This window comes from Delphinus delphis, chromosome 11, assembly GCF_949987515.2.
Source record: "Delphinus delphis chromosome 11, mDelDel1.2, whole genome shotgun sequence".
NCBI classification, from domain to species: domain Eukaryota; kingdom Metazoa; phylum Chordata; class Mammalia; order Artiodactyla; family Delphinidae; genus Delphinus; species Delphinus delphis.
Window position 1 is genome coordinate 93707966 of NC_082693.1, and position 17945 is coordinate 93725910.

Below are 17945 nucleotides of genomic sequence, written 5' to 3' on the forward strand. Positions count from 1 at the left end.
TGGGGGCAGATGAGGCACGGGCAGGAGGGACAGAGGCTGGTGGGCAGGACGAACCTGGACAGAGGAGACACTGCAGGAACCAAGGCAAAAGAACAAAGGCCAAGGAGCCCGGATAAGCTGTTTCGGTGCTGGGTGATGTGAACAGGTTACAGTAAATAAAAGCCAAAGTAATGTTTGATTTTACAGTATCTACAAACCGTATGCTTTCAGAGGTCCACGAACTTGGTCCATTTGTCTGATTCTGTGGGAGGACCAGCCCCAGGGAAGACAGAGGGAAACGACTGGGTTCTGGCCTGGGTTTTGTGCCTTGAAACACTCCTCAAGAAAGCAGTAATAAAACAAGTGCCTTTGTTCTGCTGGGCTGGGTCTGGGTCTGTGTCACACGCCTCTCTGGAGGAGGGTGGGGGTCACTGGCCTGGAGAAGCTGACCACGCAGTGTGGGCAAAGCTCGCAGAGCCCCTGGATCTGGACTTTCTGTTCCACCAGAGCTTTTAATTGAGGTGCTCAAACAGCCTCGTCCCTGCTCATCTGGAGGCTCAATCCAGAAGGAACTGAGAGTCATCCTAACCACCCGCAGTGAACAAGGGCCCTCGGGGACCAGACTAAGAGGACAAGGACCGCGCTGTCCGCACTGTCGGGGCAGGGGAGGCTGACCCTCCTTGGCCTCTGGTGCTGCCCAGGGGAAGTTGCCCTCCACCCAAGGGGATTTCAGCACCAGGGGCGGGTCCCCCCAGGGCCTCTCACAACCACACAACCAGGAAACAACACATGGTCTCTGAATTCGGTTGAATGAATCATTCTGCGTGACTTGGGGGCCACGTGGAACTTCCAGAGAAAATCTGGTTCCTGTTGGACCATTTCGGTCTCCCTAACCGCTTGCTGAGGCTCGCAGCATTTCAACTATCTTGTACCTGCCACTGCCCACCCACTTTTAGATGGCCCTAGGGTGACCTGAGGCAGCGCTTTTCTCGAAATGAACCTGTCTGTGAATTGCCTGGGGAGTGTGTTCAAATGCGGAGTCTGGTTCAGTCCTGCAAGCCTGTCAAGCTCTGAGGCGTTGTCGCTGGGTCCACAGACCACACTTGAGTAGCAAGTGCAAAGAACTTGGCAGTGAGCTAACTGTCTACGAAACTCTAATTGAATCTCTCTTCTAGGGGTATTTAGGCGTTTTTCTCTGTTGCTAACAAGTAAGTCACTTTGGCCGTGGGATAGACAGGCATGATTCAGAGCTGTCATAACATCATTTGCGTCTGGCAGCCCAGACTTCTTATTTTAGCATCTTCATCTCCATCTCAAATCAAGAAACTTTAGGGCAAGAGGCATTCGGATGAAATACAGACAGGGATTTCCTAACAGTAATTATTGTAAACACGAGCAGAGGTTACAGAAGTGGTGAAAGCTTTCTCAGGAAACCCTTAAACTCCCATCAGCTGTGATCCTGCTTGGAGGCTATGGGGGGGGGGGGGGAATAGCCCTGTGACGTCATCAGATCTCGGGTAACGTAAAGCAAAACAGGCCACGTGTGGGACAGACTGGCGTGCTCAAAATATTTGCTGTTTGCTTTGTCTAAAGTTGGCCTGTCTATACCAAGGCAAGAACCTAAGAAAAGCCGGTCATCTCAATTCTTCTCTTAAATACTCCTTAGACTCCTCCATTTCTTTCTATAACCACAGCCATGCCACCATCATCTCTCCCTTAGCAGCTGAATTCCCCTCCACCCTTTTCTTCCTGCACGCCCTCTTGTCCCCAATCCATTCTCCACACATTCTCCAATGTGAATCTGAAGGCACCACTCCCCTGCCCACTGCACTTAGGTTTAAAATCCAAAGTCCTAATGTGGCCCTGTGAGGTGTGGCCCCTCCCTCCCTCCCCAGCCTCCTCTGCTTCCTCTCTCCTCCTTGCTTTCATGCCCCTGACCCACTGGCCTTCTTTCAGTCTCCAGATGACAAAGGATTTGTCCCCATACCTTTCACACCTGCTGTTCCCTCTACCTGGAATGCACATCCCTGCTATTCACCTGGTTCACTCCTATACATCTCCAGGTCTTGGTTTAAATATCACTTTCTCAGATTGTCCTTTCCTGACCTCTAATCTAAAATAATCCTTCCCAGGATTTCCCTGGTGGTCCAGTGGTTAGGACTCTGTGCTTTCACTGCCGAGGGCCTGGGTTCAATCCCTGGTCGGGGAACTAAGATTCCCCCAAACCACGTGCTGCAGCCAAAAAATAATAATACTAATCCTTCCCGTTAGACTATCTCGCGGTTCCCAGTACTCTTCCTGAATAGCACATCTACAGATGATGGTGCCAGACTGATTACTATGACTACTAGATGGTAAGCCCCCTGGCGACAGCATTGTCTCTGTTTTGTAAACCATTGTACACCCAGCATCTAGCACGACTCATGGCACACCCAGGTTTGATAAATATTTGTTTAATGAATGAACAAGTGAGAACTGCCTCATCTTACTTATCATTCATTCTGTAACCCAAATGTCCCAGGCCTTACAGACCCATAGGTACAAACAAGGTGATATTAACGTTGATGCCCAAGTTATAGCAGCTCTTAGCCATCTGCCCTCAAAATCTCCAGTTACTTCTGGAAGCCCAAGAGACAGAGGCTGGTGTCTCTCATGTGTTTAAGCACCAGTCTGCTTGTGTCTCCTTCTCTGGCCAGGTTCGATTGCCCAGGACACCCTCTGCTGACAGCGTCTCCCCTGATGCTGCAGATGCCCTGCGCATTGCATCTGTCTGCCGGTGAAACGGGCCAATCCTTCAGGAAACCGAATCTGCTCCACAGTCCTTGTGGCAAGCGGTGTGGGGGGAGAATAGCCTGTGCCCAACTCTGAGTAGCTCTTGTCCCTGGGCCCCAGAGAGGCACTGCTTGGGTCCAGGGTCCCTCACAGCTTGTTCCCTTCTCACCGGAGCCCTCTCTGCATCAGACGGGATAGGGATGCCACCTGCCCCGTCATCTCTCTTTTCTGTCTCTCTCCCTATTGCCCCTTTTTCTTTCAGCTGAAAAGAATGCCCCTGTACCTCTTCAATTGTGCAATAGGGTCCCAGGGGATGTGCACCCAAGTTGTACAGTCTGGGCTTGGTTATAATTCATTCATTAAATCAACAAATACTTACAAAGCACGCCTAGGGGCCACACACAGTCAGCCATTGGGTCCTTTCCATCTGTCGGACGCTGCCCTGTCTCTGCACCTGTGCCACAGTCATTGTCTCATTTAAAACTTCCCTCTCTTCCCTCCCAGGTGATTGCCATGGTCTCAGAACTGGCCTCCCTGCCTCCTGGCTGGTCCCTTCAATCCAGACTGCCAAAGAGAGCTTATTAATATGCAAAGCTGATGACATCAGGCTTCTGTTAAAGCCTTCAGGGCCTCCCCATGGCTTTCAGGCTAGAGTTTAACCTCCTTAGCTTCACACTAAAGACATTTTGTGATCTGACTGCTGCCTGTTTGTTCAGCCGAAATTTCCATCTCTCCCCAGAATGAGTCACGTTGTCTCAGACCTCTGAGTCTTCCCACCCTGTTCCTTCTGCCTGGAGTGTCTTTCTCCCAGTTTTTGGTCTAGACCAGTGCTGTCCAATAGGACTTTCTGCAATGATGATGGAAAAGTCTCTGTTTGCTCTGTCCAACGTGGTGGCCTCTGGCCACACGTGCAGTGTGTCTAGTGCAGGTGAGTTACATAGCCAGAAGTGGCTCCCTTATTGGGCAGTATGGATGCAGGCAACTGCTAATCCCTTTACAGTACTTAGCTCAGGGCTCCAGTTCTGTGCCGGGAAGCCACGCCAAATTCATGGCTGATGCAGATGCCCCTCCTCTGTGTCCTGTAGCATCCTTGTTCTGTTTCTACGCCCATACTCAGAACTTCTCTGTAGTCAGTGATGCATCAACCTGCCTCCCCCACTGGACTGAACATTTCTGAGGGCAAGGGCAAACAGTTCACCCAGTGAATGGTTGGTACATGAATGCATAAGTGCACTGCTAAAGGTTTAACTAGCTCAGAGGAACAGCCCTGATTTGTTGTATTTGCCAATTCTGTAATGTAAGTATTCCTATTATGTGTCCAGAGAATAAGACAAGGCACAGAAAGAGAGAACATATTTGCAAAAGTCATATCTGATAGATCTGTTATTTAAGACTGTTATCCAAAATAAACAAAGAATTCTTAAACTCCAACAATAAGAAAATGAACAACCCAATTCAAAAATGGGCAAAAGACTTGAACAGACACCTCACTGAAGAAGATAATGAGATCACAAGCAAGCAAATGAACAGATGGTCAACATCATATATGATTAGGGAAATGCAAATTAAAACAATGAGATACCACTACACACCTCTTAGAACATCCAAGATCCTAAACACCGACAGCACCAAATACTGGCGAGGATGTGGAGCCGCAGGAACTCTCGCTCACTGCTGGTGTGAATGACATCACATGGTACGGCCACTTTGAAAGACAGCTTGGCAGTTCCTTAAAACCTCGTCTTAACACGTGATCCAGCAGTCATGCTCCTTGGCATTTACCCAAAGGGCTGAATACTTATGTCCACACAAAAACCTGCACGTGAATGTTTACAGCAACTTTACTCATAATTGCCAACCCTTGAAAGCAACCAAGATGTGCTTCAGTAAGTGAATGGATAAATAAACTGCGGGACACCCAGACAATGAGATATTATTCAGCGCTAAAAATAAATGAGCTATCAAGCCATGAAAAGACATGAAGGAGACTTAAATGCGTATTACTAAGTGAAAGAAACCACTCCGAAAAGGCTACATACTGTATGATTCCAACTATATGACATTCCAGAAAAGGCAAAACTATGGAGACAGTGAAAAGATCAAAGGTTACCAAGGGTGACTGGGGAGAAGAATAGGTGAAACGGGATTTTTAGAGCTTCGCAGTGAAACTGATCTCTGTGATTTTATAATGGTGGCCACATGTCATTATACGTTTGTCAAAACCCACAACAAGAGTGAACCCTGACATAAACTATGGACTTTGGGTGATAGTGATGTATCAATATAGGTTCATCAGCTGGGACAAATGGACCACTGTGGTGGGGGTCATTGAAAATGTGGGAGGCTATGCATGTGTGGGGGTGGGGAGGATAAGAAAAATCTCTATCTTCTGCTCTAAAATCTACTCTTTAAACTGCTCAGAAATCAAGTCTATTTTTAAAAAAAACCCCACCATGGCTGACTTCAAGCTACCAACATGACATCACTGAACTCAGAGTGGGGAAGAGATGTGCAGGACTGGCTCTCACAAATCCAATGCAGTGGTGGTAGGAGCCTGCTCCAGCACACCACTGCATGAATAAAGGAAAGAACGAATGAAATATAAGAGATGCCTTCAGGCTCTTTAAGAAGAAGCTTATTCAGACCTGCAAGAAGCTGGGCATGCAGCTGCAGGTCTGATTTCAGTTCTAAACCATCAGATAAAGGACTGAGGTGTCATGTCTTTTGACTTATTCAGGTAGAGAGACTTTTGTTTCCTTTGGGTCCTTTACCTTCAATACCAAGCCTTGTCCAGGCAACTACTGAGCGCCCAACTCAGATTAGAGGAAAGTGGGTGAGTCTGAGGCTAGGAAGCAAGGGTATCAGTTAGGAGGGTTCGCCTGCAAGAACATGGAATCCTGGGCTTCCCTGGTGGCGCAGTGGTTGAGAGTCCGCCTGCCGATGCAAGGGACACGGGTTCGTGCCCTGGTCCGGGAGGATCCCACTGCCGCGGAGCGGCTGGGCCCGTGAGCCGTGGCCGCTGAGCTTGTGCGTCCGGAGCCTGTGCTCCGCAACGGGAGGGGCCGCGACAGTGAGGGGCCCGCGTACCGCAAAAAAATAAAAAAGAACATGGAATCCTGACCGGAAGTATCCTAAACAGCCAGGGATTTGTGGTGTCCCACATAAGATGTCCAGAAGAAGGGCAGTTCCTGGCTTGCTGAATTCAATGGTCAACGATGCCATCCTCTGAGCATCAGTGGTGCCTCTCCTCAGCGGCCATCGCAGTTCCAGGCATAACACGCAGGCTGACAACGTCCAGTGAAGAAGAGGCACATTCCCTCCCAATTTTAGTTAGTGAGAAAAACCTCTCCCAGAAGCCCTTCAGCAGCCATTCCTTCAGATCCCAGCAGCAATGACTAGATCACGTGCCATACTTAAACCAACCGCTTCCAAGGGATGAGACCACCGTGACTGGCTTAGGCCTATTGGTGGGACCCTACAGGAGGCAGCACCTGGGAACCCAGGCAGGACTCTGCCCGTGTGGAAGAAGCAGGTAGGGGTAGGGTGGCAGTGGGCAGTGGCTGTCAAGACCCAATCTACAGGGAATATTAGAAGAAGATTCACCTATTTTATGACCAGGCCATTCCATAAGAATTCTTGAGATATTAAGGAACAAGAAGGCAGTGGAGGGAACACAGCTCCCCGGATTCCCTCTCAGGTTGAAATACCTACATGGACACAGCCCTCCTCTATGGATTCCCACGTGCAGATTAAGCCAACACGTCAATGGGGACAGGTTCCATGCTGTTCAAAGAAACCAGAACTGTGCATAGTAAGGCCCTGCGTCTGCTGTGGGGACAGAGGCCCCAGCCAGCCCAGGTCTGAGCCATACTCCCAGCAACTCTCTGGTCCTGATGTGAGACTCCCCCTTGCAGGTGCTTCCAGGTATGGCTCTAGCCAGGGTCATCTTGGCCACTGTCTGATGTGGGTGACCCCGTTTTGACAGGTCTGAATTCCCCAGAGTGAGCAGCGCATGGTGCCTCACTCCAGCTCTGACCTGGTTATGGGGAGTTGCTAGGTAACTGCTATGCGGCCTCTGCTGCCCACACCGAGGAGGCCTGTTTACCATGGCAAGTCCAGATGAGTTGGGGAGTGCAAAGGAAAGGGAGCCCTGGCCGGGGGTCTGCAGCCTGGACTCTGCCCTCACTCTCTCTGGACCACTGGACCTTGGGGAAGTCTATTCACCCCTCTGGGCCTCAATTTCCTTGTCAGTCAAATGAAGGAGAGGCTGGGTCTCTTTTCTCTCTAAACCGCTGACACATGCAGGCAGCATAAACTAAATAAACACTGATCATCAGATTCCTCTCAGGTAGGAATGACTCAACACGAATGCAGAAAAGGAATGGGTTGAGTTATTTGCATTTAAAATAAAATAGAGAAACTAGCAAACCTGTGTCTCCATTAGGACACATAAAAGTTACAGAGAATCTGGAACTTCTTTGGCGGTCCAGTGGTTAAGACTCCATGCTTCCACTGCAGGGGCCTCAGGTTGGATCCCTGGTCAGGGAACTAGGATCCCACATGCTGCACGGTGAGGCCAAAAATAATAATAATAATAAATTTTAAAATAAATAAAAGCAGAAGTTACAGAGAGGGCTTCCCTGGTGGCGCAGTGGTTAAGAATCCGCCTGCCAATGCAGGGAACACGGGTTCTAGCCCTGGTCCAGGAAGACCCCACATGCCACGAAGCAGTTAAGCCCACGCACCACAACTACTGAGCCCGCGCCCTAGAGCCTGTGAGCCACAAATACTGAGCCCACGTGCCACAACTACTGAAGCCCACGAGCCTAGAGCCCATGCTCCACAACAAGAGAAGCCATGATGATAAGAAGCCCGCGCACCGCAAAGAAATATAGCCCCAGCTCACTGCTACTAGAGAAAGCCCACACACAGCAACGAAGACCCAACACAGCCAAAAAATAGAAACAAATAAATTAATTAATTTAAAAAAAACTTACACTGTGTTAAAAAAAAAAAAAAAGAAGTTGCAGAGAATCTTCCTTCTGTTGGCAGAAATTTAGCTTCTGGAATCGATGTTTATAAGTCCATGGGGCTCCCCGGGTCCTTTTCCAAACCCAGACTTCCTAAAGAAGTCCCCTTAGGGTCCGCAGCTTGCTAAAGCGTGCTGTCCTATCTGGGCTCTACTGGCCCTTCTTCTCCCGTTGCAGCCACGCCACAGGCCCAGTCCTTCCCAGGTTGCTGGGGCCAGCCCTGACTCCTACAGTGTGGGCTCTGCACTAGCCTCTGGGGTCTGCTACTCGGTCCTGCCTTCATTCTGAGACCCGGTCCCACCCTCTTCCCTGGTCCCTGCAACAAGCTCCCCGCCCAGGCCCACATGCTGGGACCTCTGCAGGACCCAGGTCCTCACCACCCCTGCCCCTTGTTCATGCCAAGCCCCCTCCCAGAATCCAGACTCCTTCTACTGAAGTTTCCTAACCCCACCGCCATCCTGCCTGTCTGCCCACCTGAATTTCCAAATACTGCAGGCTGCTTCACCCCTCAGCATTCCCGTGACCTTGTGCCGGGGCCCCTGGTGTGCCACCTGCATGTCACCGCCACCACCACCACGCAATGCACCTGTCACAGGTGGCCCCTGGGACCCCATCCTACCCCAAGCAGCTGATGTGTTTTCCCCTTCCTCCTAGACCCTGCCTTCCTGGTCCAGTTCTAAGTCGGCCACGCCCGATCCTTCCCTACTGCCATACACACACGGCGTAAAGCATTGTGTCTGAATGTGCCCCAGGATGAGGGAGTCAGATCAGGGAGCATTCTCCACCCCTCGACAGAGTTTTCCCCCGGTTGGGGGCAGGAGGAGGCGTTAGTACCTTGTGTACAGGGAATGAGAACCACTGGGGTGGTCAGGGCAGGTGGCCTTTCAGCTGCCAGCTCTGCTCTGGGGCGCTCTAGACCCTCCCAGCCGGGCAGAGAAAACCCCATCCTTGAGTCATGCAACCCAGTCCCGCCTTCTTTCTAACACTCCTGTAGGCAATGTGGAAAAGCCGAGAAATCACAAGCTTTGAGTCAGGCAGACCTGGGCCCCAGTCCAGACTCTGCCCCTGACGAGTCCTGAGCCTGGACAACTCCCTTGACCTCTCTGAGCTATTCTAGAGAACTGGAGAGAGTAGCACGGAGCTGTCATGAGAAGTAAGCAGAATGATAGGAACTGCTTGGTGAGGGCCCAGCAAGCGGTGGGCAGCCCCCCACCCCTGCCATCTTGGCGGAGATGGGCTTCCTCACGCCTCCACCCCACCCCAGACATGTTGCTGCAAAGGCCTCCTCTGCTTTGAAATTACCTGCCCTGTATTCAGCCCCCTGGGGTGAGTCTCTCCTCCACACAAGCTGATAACTTGCTGATGTAGTAAATCAACGTTGGGGGAGCTCTAATCCCTGGGCCTCACCCGCCTCCTTCCAGGTGACAGCTGCCCCGCCACAGTGACCCACCAGGGACAAAGTATGGAGGGTGTTGGCCAAATGAAGGAGTGATTCTTGAAGGGAGAATGCCAGGTCAGGCAGAGGTGTCCCGCAGCCACCATGACTTCCTCTGGCTGGTCTGCCTGCCCCCAGGCTCTCCGCTACCCAGATTGGGCACTTTCTCTACTGGAAAACCTTTCTCCTGCCATGCCTGGCTTGGGGTTCAGGCAGCCTCCCAGAGATGTGGGGGGAGGTGGAGGAAGGATGTCTGGGCTCCTCTGCCCTGAACCTTGCCCGGCACTTCCTTCTTTGGGGACTGTGCTCCTGCAGGTCCCCACTTGAATTTCCCCTTCCTTTCGATTTACCTCTGTGCACACCCTAGTCAGCCTGCAAGGCCAGGGAAAATGCCACCTCCTTGACTGGTTCCTTGATTCCACCCTCAGCCTGGAGTAACTCTCCCTCTGCAGAAACTTCTCCTGACACTTGCTCTCTGGCCTTGCCCTGGAGGGAGGTGTGCCCTCGAAACCTGTGCCCTGTGACTCTGTGGGTTCCAGTTCCCCAAAGACAGAGATGAGCAGATACTAAGCAAACAAATAATTCCAGCCCAGGTCCCTTGGTTGGGTCAGAGCTGTCATAAAATTTGTCTAAAAATATTTCAGACACAGCCCAGTTCCCAGCACTGCCAGCCACTGGGAAGAGGAGGTGCTTCGCAGCACCCTACCCACAGGGGTGAAGATTGCTCACGCTGCCCCGCATCTGCCCTGCGTCTACAGCCTACCAGTTGTGTTGCTCCAGGAACTCCCCACATCTGTGCTGCCACCAAGAGGAAGTGAGAGGAGGCTCCGTCCCTCCCCGCAGCTTCCCTCCTAAAGCCTCCCAGCCTCAGAGCAGAGTTCTTCCTCTAACACCTAATGTCGTCCACCACGGGCTCTCTCTGCCTCTGGCCCATGCTGTGCCCTCTGCCAGGCACATCCATCTCGAGCACCATTTGCATCCCGCCATTTCCCAGCTCACGAGCCATCCGTGGCTCCCAACTGCCAACAGAGTTACGTCCAAACTCACCTTGGAATTCAAAGATTCAAGAATTCAAAGATTCAGGACTTCCCTGGTGGCGTAGTGGTTAAAAATCCGCCTGCCAATGCAGGGGACACGGGTTCGAGCCCTGGTCCGGGAGGATCCCACATGGCACGGAGCAACTAAGCCCGTGCGCCACAACTGCTGAGCCTGCACTCTAGAGCCCGTGCTCCGCAACAAGAGAAGCCACCGCAATGAGAAGCCCGTGCACCGCAAAGAAGAGTAGCTCCCGCTCACCACAACTAGAGAAAGCCCACGCGCAGCAACGAAGACCCAACGCAGCCAAATATAAATAAATAAAATAAATAACTTAAAAAAAAAAAGAATTCAAAGATTCAAGATTAAAAGATTCAAGAACTTTCATGAGGCAACCTGTATCTCTGGCGCATCCCTCTTCCCATCCTTGCCCCATCCCTGAAACACACACACATGTACATATTCACATACATGTATACAGACATACACATTTACACATATGCACACATATACCTGCACATACATACACACAAATACACACTTACACATAAATGCACACATATATACACACTTACATGAACCAAACTAATTTGTTGTTTAACCTGTATTTGCTTTGAGCATTACATTCATTCACTCATTCATTAATTCATTCATTCATCCATTCAACATTCCCTTGGTGCCAGGTCCATATTAAAGCTGGGATGCAAATGTGAAGAGCACAGTTTTCCTACTTCTCCTAGAAGTACTTACTATTCAGCCAGCTTTCTAATAGCTTGTATTTAATTCTGACTACTTTAAATTTAAATCGTAACAACCATATTGGACAGTGCAGTTCTACTGTAAAACCTTCTGGCCCTTGGGTCCCACGAAATTGGTGGCAAGTAGACTTGGGTTTGAATCCTTAGCTGTGTGACGCTGATTGGGTTGCTAAACCTCTCTGAGCCTCAGCTTTTTTTTTTTTTTTTTTTTTGCTGCCTCTCACTGTTGTGGCCTCTCCCGTTGCGGAGCACAGGCTCCGGATGCGCAGGCTCAGCGGCCATGGCTCACGGGCCCAGCCGCTCCGCAGCACGTGGGATCTTCCCGGACCGGGGCACGAACCCGTGTCCCCTGCATCGGCAGGCGGACTCTCAACCACTGTGCCACCAGGGAAGCCCCTGAGCCTCAGCTTTATCAGTTACATCATGAACAGGTTGTAACACATAAATGTAAAGATGAAATGAGCAAATGTATGCCTGGAGCCTAGAAAATGCTTAGAAAATATGTTGAATCTGAGTTTTTGTCTCTAGAAATTAAATAATTATTTGGATCATGATCCCTATTCTACTATTAACCTTGTCAATATTTTTGAAGTCTTTTGGATATATTCAGTTGGCCTGAAATAATATAGAAATCCTGCCTCCTTCGATGTTTCAAAGACAGCAGGGGAGACAGGTTCTGGAAGTTTTCTGAGCTCCTTTTGAGCTGGGAGTGTGTCGGTGTTTTTACTGAAGTCCCCGGTAACATAATGCTCTAGGTATGTTTGCTGATAGAATCATTGTATTCACTGATAACAATACTCAGAATTCAGTCCAATAAATATTTAATGCATGCACTCTGGCTAGACACTATGGGAAACACAAAGCAAACCACAACAGTTCCTAACCTTGGAAACTTAATCTAACAGCGGAGGCAACATGTTTGCTTGCGATCGTGTTGCCCTCTGACTCTGGGTGTGAAGCCCTTGGGATGGGGCCGTTCTGGTCAGGCTAAGTGCCTCTGCCCGGGCAGTGAGAGATGAGGGGGGGCAAAAGCCTGGTTTGGGGCGTGAGGTTGTCTTGGGCCACCTACTTCGTGGTCAGGAATCTCCTTCTGATATTAAACCAGCAGAAACAGCCGGAGCACAAGGCATTGAAGACCACAGGGCAGAACTCAAGCTAATCTGCCATGGCCACCTCTCCAGTGACCAGCTTTTGTTCTAGATCACTGCATCCCAGGTCACACAGTGGTCTGACTTTGACAAGGAACGCAGCAGCCAGGCCCCAGGGGGAAGGGCCGGGGGAGGAGTCTCCAGGCGTGGAAAAGCACGATCCCCTGGGCCTCTTCCCAGGCAGGACTTCGGCTGAACTCTGCCCTCTGTTCCCTTCCTGATCCTGCCCCCAACCCCACCTGCCCTTCCGTTTGCACCTTCCAGGAGGATGTGGATGGCAAAATCCGGCTTCATCTTTAATTAATTAATTAATTAATTAATTAATTTTTGGCTGCGTTGGCTCTTAGTTGCAGCATGCGGGATCTTTTGTTGCCACGCGTGGGCTCTGTAGTCTGCAGCATGTGGGCTTAGTTACCCCACAGCATGCGGGATCTTAGTTCCCCGACCAGGGATCGAACCCGCCTCCCAGACATTAGAAGGCAGATTCTTAACCACTGGACCATCAGGAAAGTCCCTTGACTTCATGTTTAAAGTGTACCCTACCACACATATTCTCTCTCTCTCTCTCTCTCTCTCTCTCTCTCTCTCAGCTGCGTAATTGAATGGCTGAAAGGACAATTCAACTGAGTTGCCTTTTTTGTTTCAGGTTCTTATTCCTATGTTCTTACTTCATCTATGCTGAGAAAGAGAGAAAATCTTACCCATTTTTTTTTTTACATCTTTATTGGAGTGTAATTGCTTTACAATGGTGTGTTAGTTTCTGCTTTATAACAAAGTGGATCAGCTATACATATACATATATCCCCATATCTCCTCCCTCTTACGTCTCCCTCCCACCCTCCCTATCCCTCCCCTCTAGATGGTCACAAAGCACCGAGCTGATCTCCCTTGTGCTATGTGGCTGCTTCCCATTAGCTATCTATTTTACTTACCCATTTTTAAGAAGGAATTCCTGGTCAGTTTGAAATAAAATGATAGTGGAAAAGGGGGAAACTGGGGTGAAAGTCCAGTGTTTAGGGTATAATGCCTGGGAACACCACACTGAATAAGACAGTCCTGACCTCCAGGAACCTACCATGTGCTGGGGGAGACAGGCCATCAGCACAGAGCCTGAGTGCTAAACAGGGGCTGAGCGTGAAGTGAGGGGCCCTAACCCAGACCCAGAGGGCCAGGAGAGATGCTGTGGAGGAATTGACCAGGCTGAAGACAAAGGATTCAGAACAGTAGTACATGGACTGAACAGAAAAGCATTTCGGCAGCAGGAAGTCCCCACGCAAAGCCATGACATATTGAGGAAGGGGGAGAAGAAACCTAACAGGTTTGGATCGTAAATGGCCACAAGGTGCTTGACTTGTAGCGTAGGGATAATAGGGAACTTTGGAAGAGTTTTGTGCAGGGAAATGATATAATATATTTGCATTTTAGAAAGGATTTGGGGGCAGAAGATCGAGTTGGGAAGACCAGTTAGTGTTCCCGAACCCAGGTCCGGCTGCTCCCCGCTCAAAAGACAATAAAGAGACCAGTTTGGTGGAAAGGAAAGTTTGCTTTATTTTGGATGCGGGCAACCGGGGATGGGTGGGGTGGGTGGGTGTGGACATCCGTCCAAAGGCCAACGCCCCGCCCCCAACAATCAGGGGGCAAGAGCTTTTATAGACAGAGGGAGGGGCCTACATGCAGAAACAATACAGTCAGCTCTGACAGTCATCTTGAAATTGGTCATTGGTGGTCTGACCAGCCTCATCTTGCTTGTTTTAGGTACAGTTAATCTTCAGTTCCAGATTCGGTTTGGCCTGCATTTCTTTGAGGCCATTTCTCGGACTTGTGGCAGCTTATGTCGTGGCTACAGTCTGGTCGTCATGTAGTTCACTTCTTCCACCTGGTGGGAGTTTCAGTATCTATAAGACAGCTCGCAGGACATGGCTCAGAATATTGTCCACAGCAGTTGAGGAGGAACAAAACCTCCTTGACTATATGACTAAGCGATTATTTGGTCTCCTTTGATGGTTTTCCTTTGTTTCTGCATTTTCTCTCTTCTCTGATTAAACTCAATTCTTTGGCTAAAGGTTTTCCACAGACGAAAGGCAGGCTGAGGACATGGTGTTGGCAGGGGCAAGGACCATAGGGTCCTGCTCTGTTTCGTTAGGAGGCTCTCGTAACAATGCTTGGGATGGGGGGAGTGGCAACAGGGATGGAGTGAAAAGGGCTGATGGGAGACATCACAGAGGAGCCTCATCTGGCCTGGTGGCTGTGAGATGGGGGAAGAGTCCAAATGTATCCATGTGTCCCAGTAGCGCCACCAGGCAGGTAGTGGTGTCATTCTGGAGGAGAGGGACCCAGAAGGACATGTAGTGGGAGCAGGTAGAGGAGGAGAGGGTGAGGGATTCCTTTGAGACATGCTGCCTCAGAGGTGCCTGTGGGGCGTCTGAGCAGAGATGGCCAGCAGGCAGCCTGATCAACTGGTATGGAGCAGAGGAGAAAGTCCTGGGGCTGAGAGAGGACTGGGAGAGTCCTTCGAGCCCTAGGGGGGTGGGAGCACCCAAGGAGCGTGTGAGGTCTAAACAACGAGGCCAAGGCCGAGCGCTGAGGGACACCAACGTTGAAGGGATGGACAAAAGAGGCGGAGAAGGAGTGGCGGGAGGGGCAGAGAGGTCAGGGAGTCGGGGTGTCGGAAAGCAAGGGCAGCTGTGAAGCAGCGGGGAGAGGAGTCTATAGGCTTCCAAAGTTGCAGATACAACCAAGTCCCCAGGTCTGGAGGTCGGGGAGGGCAGGTACTTGCCTAGTCCAGAATCAGCAATAAAGCAATAAATCACTCCTGAACGAACAGATGAAAGCCCGAGATATGTCGTGAATGGCAGGGGAGAAGCCTCGGTGTGTTCACTTCTCTGGGCTGCAGAGTGGGTCAGAGGTGAAGGCCGCTCAGCTAGTTCAGTACCAGGATCTACACCCCTCCTCCACGGCCGCAGCTATAATCACCTCCTCTTCCTCTGTCATCCTCTCCGGGAATAGGCAGCAAAGCACGAATCTCATAGAGGCATGACAAAGCCCCCAAAGTTGTATAACAGGTCTCCATGACACAAATTGCCGCAGAGGGAAAAAGAGTCAGCCCTGAGAAGCTTATCTTAGAATATATCATGACTCGAATTACACAGGAGGACCTAGGTAAATAGACGCAAACAGGGATGGACGCAGCTACAATGACGGTAAACGCCAAGGGGTCAGATCTCAACTGCACACCCAGTGGGCAGTGAGCGCTGGGCGAGGGGAAGGCGAGTGGCAGTCAAGAGCCCAGGCAGAGGCGGAGGTGTATTCCGGAGGAGAAGGAGGCCTGAGGGGAACTGGAGGAGGAGGCACAATTTCTGAGGAAGGCCCAGTCACCTTGGGCAAGGTGGCTTCCGAGGCTGGAAGGAATGCAACCGTGATGGGCCCCCCAGCTCAGGGAAACACCAGATCCAGGACTTGAGGGACCGGGAGAGGACCAGAGGCTTTCCTAGGGAGTCACCACTGCATGGGATGCCCACAGACACAAGGTAAGTTGGGCCTGTGTCTAAAAGAAATCAGTGTATGGGTTGGTAAGGTGTTTAAAAAATCTCACTAATAATGCACAGGGGATCAGGCCTCAGGGATGTGTGTCCCAGCACCTCCACTGGCTGATAACCTTGAAGAGGCCGTCTCACCTCCCAGGGCCTCAACATGTTCATCTGCAGGACCTTACAGTAGTCCCTTTCACAACCTACTTCCAAAGATTGGGGGGACCAAATTAGATAAGTGTACGTGACAGTGCGTCCATAGCCTCTAACCCCTCTGTGAATGCCACTGTGTCACTCGTCACCCTGCCTTGTAAAGAAGGCTGTGGGTATCTGACTCCCAGCTAAACCAAGGGAGCCACCAGAGCAGCTAACGATCACGTCTGATTCCTCTTTTTTATTCTCAGCGGCAAGCATGTTATCTAGTACACGTCAACTGCTCAAAAAAGTTGGCTGAATAGATAAGTCATTGGTATGTACAGGGAACTATCAGGAAAAGACCACTGTGTGTTTCATAGCAGTTAGATCTAGGAAAGCTCTTTTCCACTGCGAACTGTGACTAAAATAGTCTACTCTGATTCTAACCTTCTGTCCTATTCTAACTTGTGTCACATAATATTTGTGTCCTTGAGAGCAAAATCCTTATCGCAGTCATTCACTTCAAGGTAAGCTCCACATGGGCAAGAACTTGGTTTTTTTCAGAGCTGTACCTCAGCACCTAGAGCAGGGCCTTGTGCTTGTTACAACTCAATATGGATTTGGTAAATGAATGAGTGGCTTCTGACCCTCAGCACAATGCTAGGCATTCAGCAAATGTTTGTTGAATGGATAAATTATTAAACAAGGGGGATTCTGTTCCCTTCTAATGTCCCTTTCTAGCATTATCAACCGAGGCAGTATAGCAAGGTGGGCAGGCAGGCAAGCCCTGGAGTCAGATGGCCTGAGTTTGAATCCTGGCTCTTCTACTTAGCAGCTGGGTGACCTAGAGTGAGCTACTGAACCTCTCTGTGTTTCAGTTTTCTCACCTGCAAAATGAGGATAATAATAATTTTTCTAATAGGATTATATGAATTTATTTGAAAGATACATATTTTGCGCAGTGCCTGGCACATAGTAATTGCTATTTTTTTATGACCATATCAGTCTCTTAATAATCTTCAATGGCTCCCCTAGCTACGGAATAAGACTTAAAGTCAAGGTCCCCAGGGACTTCCCTGGTGGTCCAGTGGTTAAGACGCTGCGCTTCCACCGCAGGGCGCTTGGGTTCAGTTCCTGGTCAGTGAACTAAGATCCCACATACCGTGTGACGCAGCCAAAAAATAAAATAAAATCATGGTCCCCACAATTTGGACTCCAGGTCCCTCTCTTTCCAGTCCCATCTTCCCACACTTTTTTTTTTTTTTTTTTTGGTGGTACGCGGGCCTCTCACTGCAGTGGCCTCTCTGGTTGCAGAGCACCGGCTCCGGACGCGGAGGCTCAGCGGCCACGGCTCACGGGCCCAGCCGCTCCGCGTCATGTGGGATCTTCCCGGCCGGGGGCATGAACCCATGTCTCCTACATCGGAAGGCGGACTCTCAACCACTGCGCCACCAGGGAAGCCCCATCTTCCCAGACTTTAACACTAGGTACTCTTTACAGGCTACTACGCTGTTGCCAGGCACTCCACTAAGTGGTGTATATCCATTAATTTGTTTCCCTTTTGGCACAGCTCTATTAGGTAGGACTTATTATTGCCCATATGTCACTAATGATGTGGCCAAGGCTCAGAAAGGAGAAGTAACTTCCCCAGGGACACACAGCCTACACCGAGAAAGTGGGATTCCATTCCAGGACTCCCTGACATGAAAGTTCACGCTCTTATTCACTGGCTTCTGAAATCCTTGCTATGCCGATGGGTCTATGGACCAGCACTATGAACATTACCTGGGAGCTTCCTAGAAATGCAGACTCTTGGGCCTCACCTCAGACCAGCTGAATCAGAATCTGCATTTTAGCAAGATCCCCCCAGGGGACTACTGGGCACAGTAAAGTTTTAGAAGTACTGTTGTAAACTACTTTCCATCAGTCAGACACAACTGCTAATTAAATCAAATATGTGATCTTATTTAATCCCTACAACAATCTGGGAGGTCACAGGGTGGCGGGGTGGTGAGCATTGTTATCCCATTTTGTAGATGAGGATACTGAAGGCTCTGAGGGTTGAGTATCTTGAGCTGAACCCACGTGTGCCTTATGCCAGCATGATGTTCTGACCACACCCAATC